Raw genomic sequence first — 5,684 nt, forward strand, 5'->3', positions numbered from 1 at the left:
CAGAAACTTGAACTGAGTTCAAGAAAAGATTGGATGGATACATGAGTAGTAAGGGGTGGTTACAGTTGGGAGCTGGAAAGGACATCCTTGATGAGCTAATAAGCTCATTTTTGTCCCTTTGAAATTTTATGAATTTGTGTCTTATAAGTTTCCGTTTTAGGCAAAAACACCAAATATCCCTGAAAAAATGTATATGCTATCAAGTTATTTATTTTAACCTCAATCGTAAAGAAGTTTGAAAGTGCTTAGTTACTGCTAGTGGTACTAAGTACATGTTGGAGATTATAGTAACTTTCAGAAAGCAAACAAACATTGGGTGTTAGACCACTCTTGGGTAGTAAGACAACATATTAATTACTTTGAGACAAATATAACCAAGTTTGTTGATAACATTGCAAGTAGTTTCTTTGGTTTCTTAAACAAATGGACCAAATCTTTTTAAAATTATTTTTGTGTGTGTTTGTGAAGCATAACTATTTATAATGCTCCCTAAATAATTAATAATAAATTACAGTGAAAGCAATGAAGATTTTGTAGGTTTTGAACCAAACTAAATAACAGTAAACCTATTTTTGATTTACGGTATTTTCTTATTTTGATGTTTTGAGCTCTTTTGTGTTTAGAACAATATATACTAATTTTTAAAGCATCAAATTGAATTTTTGTTCAATAAAAATCTTTCAAATACGACTGTAGCTTTTTTTCCCCAAAACTTTATCTTCAAGATAAGGGTGCATCTTATATTCCAAAAAACACGGTACTCAGTAATATCTTGCCATTTCCAGTCAGCATGTTTAAAACACCCATCTCACATCACTTATAAAAGACACTAGACTTTCTAATAATCTTTTTCAAAACACCTTTTATAAGTTTTTGAAGTTCTTACTCGTCTATATACTAAACTGATCATACTTAATATATTTTCTCAAATGTTGAACGTGCAAGTAACCCTCCAATAGTATACTGTGATGTTCCTATCTGTTGTTGTGAAATATTTTCAGGAGCTCAGGCCTCCAGCTTAGTGGTAGTGCTAGCTGAAACAGGGGGCATTGCCACTCATCTGTTGAGTACATGACTCTATAATATACCTTCAGTAACTCATACTGTCTGTACGACACTCTAGCATCAACACTTTAATGTTCAGCAGAACCAAAACATGGCTGATGCTGATGTTACTCCTAAAGCTTTAGCAACTAGGAGAACTCAGCTGTGGCAAGCTGGTGCCTCCAACCAAACTTTTGTAGCCTCGGACAGGAACCACTCGACTACTTGCAAACAGATATGATACTTCTTCAAGCAGTCACTGTGACTACCCCTGATTCCACTTGATTGAGCAGTGATCAATTAGCAACTAGGAGAACTCAGCTGCGGCAAGCTGGTGCCTCCAACCAAACTTTCATAGTCTCAAACAGGAACCACTCGACTAGTTGCGAACAGATATGATACTTCTTCAAGCAGTCACTGTGACTACCCGTGGTTCCACTTGATTGAGCAGTGATCAAATAGATGTGACATGACTGACTTTCTGAAAATTAGACTGATATCTCCACACTGTCATCATATTCTATACCCGATGACTCTACATTAATTCTACTAACAGTTCCTACTGTTCATGATGTCTGAGTAGAAGACGACCCCCCCCCCTGATTTTTAAAAGAAAAAAAAACTACTATTGTTATAAGTAACACATTCAATTAAACTAAACTATGCATGCCTATTTAAATATATTTACACATGGCTTGTGTATATTGTATATATATATATATATATTATTCATACCTTCGGTGTATAGGACGCAAGCAGATTTTGACATCAAATTTTGGAGTAAAAAGGTGCGTCTTATACACCGAAAAATACGGTAATTTGTTTCAAAACCTTTATGTTGTGTAAATTTAATCACCAGGTGGCATTGTATGCCCCAAGTACCGTTGTGGAAGTGTTATTTGTTCGATTCACACATGCGATGAGAAGGTCCAAACAACTGGAGAGTCGAAGTAGATTAAGACTTGCGATTAAATTGATAACGTACCGAATATTATTTCTTTTCTTCTAATTTCCAGTTTAGGGTACTGGCTTCATATTTCTAGTGGAAAACAAAACTATTAAATTTTTACTCGAAGGAAGTCGAATTGGCAGATTTTCAGTATCAACCGTTTTTATAGAATTTAGTTAGCATTTACTCATTCAGTATTTGTCGTGATAAGTTAGGTCTAGGCGAAATAACAAACCAAAATGCGCTGTTTTTGCTGTTCTCGGTCAGCGTGTGCTATATATTGCATACATATTAAGTATTAAAAGTGGCTAGGCAGCCGGCGACGTCTAGGACTTACGTAAGTGAAGGGGGGGGGGGGGAGTAGATATAAGACCGAGTTGAAAAGGGGCATCCGTGTATGATTCATGATACTAATATTATTTGAAAACATGTTACATAAAATAGCACCTTGGTCTCTACCTAATTTTTCACACTCACAGTGCAAGGTTTCCCACACAGACATTTAAAGACCCTACAAGCTATAAAGATGCCTAGCCTCATCCTTCATTATTACCAGTTACCGAGAGAAGGGTGTGAGTTTCTGTAATCGAATCTAAGCACAATATATCAACGTGATAAAACGAGTTATTAGTGTTGACACAACGTGGCTGTTTTATCGTTAGATATTATAATATTTGGAACTTGGCTAGTGAGTGTAATTTTCATTTATTACATACAGTTTTACATTCGTGTTTATCAATTTTCGCGTTAAGTGTTCCGTTTCGAATGATATTCCATCGCGGAGAATCGAACCTTTGATTTTAGTTCTAAATTCGTAAACTTACTGCTACGCACCAAGGAGACTCATTGTGAACTTTTTTTATTCTGTTTCTATTACAGTTTCATGTGTCACGCTTGTTTAATTGTATTTGCTGTGGTTTCTGACTAGCAGTGCTGCTTGGCTGAGCGTGGCCAGTGATTGGAGTGCCGAACTGTAGATCTATGGTTTACAACCCGTTACTGCCAAAAAAAAATCGCATTTCGTACTTTAGGGCCATGAGTGCGTTATAACAGTGATAGTCAAATCCCTTTCTTCTGTTTGGCAAGATAAACCCAAGATTTGGCGGAGGGTGGCATTGATTAACCTGACTTTTCTCAGTCTATCACTTCATAATTAGATAGCTAGCGCAGATAGCTCGAGTAGAGACTTTACCCGGTATTTAACGAACAAACACTGTTGCTTTTGTCCTTAATTATGAATATTTAATTGTTACCGTGTCTTTCCGTTACTGCCATTGTTTTGTACTTTCAGTCTTATTGTTACTACTTTGTTTTTAATTGTCAATCTTCAATTGTAACCGTAACTGACAAAAAATAAAAATAAATGTTATTATGACGTTTATTATTAGTATTAAAATGCCCTTTATACTCCAACATGCACTACACAATTAAAATAACGTTTGCATTTTATTGCTGTTGCTGTGAAATTTGTACGATTTGTTTTAAATACGTTATTTTAGAAAATTTTTCGTTGTAAAGTAATGATCTTATTCTCCTGTTTTAGAGGTAGAATGAGAGTTATTAAGATATTCTTAGAACTTGTGTAAGAAGTGATTGATATACAAGATAATTTCGAATGTTGTATAATGGTGCTATTTTTACCTAGTTTACGAGATAGGAATGTTATACTTTCCTTAGCACCTCTCACAGTAGTTACACAGCTGTATCTGAAAATGGCCTATTTCTTTCAATTTAAAGAAACAGTGAAAATTTGAATAATAATAACCGAAAACATTAGTAACTTTTATTTTTTCAACAACAACTTGCTAATTTAAAAAATTAATGATTAGCTGGTACCTTCTGACATTAATGTTATCCGGATAATAGAATAGTATCCTTTTTTATTTACGTTGGAAATAGATTATTCTTCCCGCTCGTTGATCAGCGTTTATTAATTGTCGCTGACGACGTTTCCAAAAAATGTTAGTAGGGGAGGGTCGTGTCAATTAGGCCTATTTTGTATGCACTTGATGGTTTTGAGTAGGCGAAGAGTGTACGACTGAAAAATCTTGCTTGAAATATAGCTTCAAGGTTATAAACAGTGGAGGTTTTTTGTTACTCTTTCTTCGTTAACTACAGCTTTGTAATAATTGTTTTGCGAGGAATGTTACAGCGTTGATTATTAAGATAATCCAAGTTTCAAGTTAACCGTCAAATTATGGATCTATAATTTGTTCCGCTAAGATAAAAGTTAAATATACAAATGTTTCCACCCATCATGCGCTTGCTCATTGTTGCTGGACTTGGCGTGAATATTAAAGGCCACCTAAAACTGCTTGAATAGTAAACATTGATTTCCCGAACTGTTTGTTTGGCCTGTTGTAGGCGAGGGTGATGCCAGTGTGAAAGAATGTGAACAAATGATCAGATTCCCGTTTTGTAATTCCCACACAAGAGTGGGTTTAGACGTTGACAATCAAAATGAAGTGTCGATTGTGTTTGTTGTCCAAATAATAGTGAAAGCTTCTTTGTGATTGTCAGAGGGTGGGACATGCAGGAAAATTGAACAAAAGGGCAGAATGAAAGAAATCGTTATTTAGAAAAAAAGAATACGTAGTTTAGGAATTCAACTGCGAAAGTACCAGTAGATGTTTAATTTCAAGACAAAAAAATGTTTTTTTTATTAAGTTTTCGCTTCGTCTAATTTTCTGTGTACTGTTCTCAGTACAACATTCATGGATGGCTGAGTTATCAGTTTATATGTTACATATGATTTTATTTTGCAGAAGGTGTGTGAGAGGGTGGGTTGTAGTTACAAGTATAGTACACTACCGCAAGCTCCACCCGTTCCGATGCATATTTAGCAATCTACGAACAACTTGCTTCTCTCTTCGTCTGTTAATATCTTGCGCAACTTGGCAATTAATAAAAGAAACTAAAAACGCCTTTATTGTTTTATTTATGGATGTATACAAACTGATGCCAATTATGGCCCACCCTATACTGTGTAGGCGTAGTAAAAATTGCTTTGTCATTGTTCCACTGAACTAATAAGCTAAACTATTGCCAGAGGGCGTCATGTTGGCCAAAAAAGATATGTAATATGATACCAAAACATTATTGGTTAGTTTTGGGTTATTGCAGTGATTCTGAACATGGGACGCACGCCCCACAGGGGAGCAATTTGAATATGTTACAATAAGAAAATTTTTTCATTTGGGTGTGAAGAGCGAAAAACGTTCCGTGACTCAAACTAAATTTTACATTATATTATTATACCTTTTCAACACCAAATTTGTTTTTATATTAAGAGGGCATCAATTTTTTTGAGATGTCGAGGTGGGGCACGGAGCAAAAATGGTTACGAACCACTGGGTTATTGGAAAAATTGGTGAAGCCTTTGCTTGAAAATTCAAAGTTTATTATTATGACCTTACCTACGACAAGCGTCGGACCAAAGCTACGCTGCTGTATTTTATTGAATGGTAACATATTGTTACGTCTCCGTTTGTTAATTGATTTTCCGTAAATTCGTTCCGACGAAACTTTAGCGACACAAGTCCTTTCTTAAATAAAACTGTCGCGCTATAATTCTCAACGTACGTGTCACGTGCTCGACTCCAACAATACTTAGTTCAATTACACATTCACTGACTGCAGTTCAATTACTCATTACCTCCCCGTCTCTTCGTGGCCGGTCTTATATATACAA

The 5,684-nt window shown here is 35.4% G+C and overlaps 1 protein-coding gene across 6 annotated transcripts in view; it reads left to right on the forward strand.

The window, feature by feature from the left end:
• The window catches only part of LOC106457803 (microtubule-actin cross-linking factor 1-like), a 248,974-nt gene that overhangs the window by 74,786 nt on the left and 168,504 nt on the right, over positions 1-5,684 (forward strand). The window lies entirely within an intron of this gene.

This window comes from Limulus polyphemus, unplaced genomic scaffold (genome assembly GCF_000517525.1).
Source record: "Limulus polyphemus unplaced genomic scaffold, Limulus_polyphemus-2.1.2 Scaffold375, whole genome shotgun sequence".
Lineage (NCBI taxonomy): Eukaryota > Metazoa > Arthropoda > Merostomata > Xiphosura > Limulidae > Limulus > Limulus polyphemus.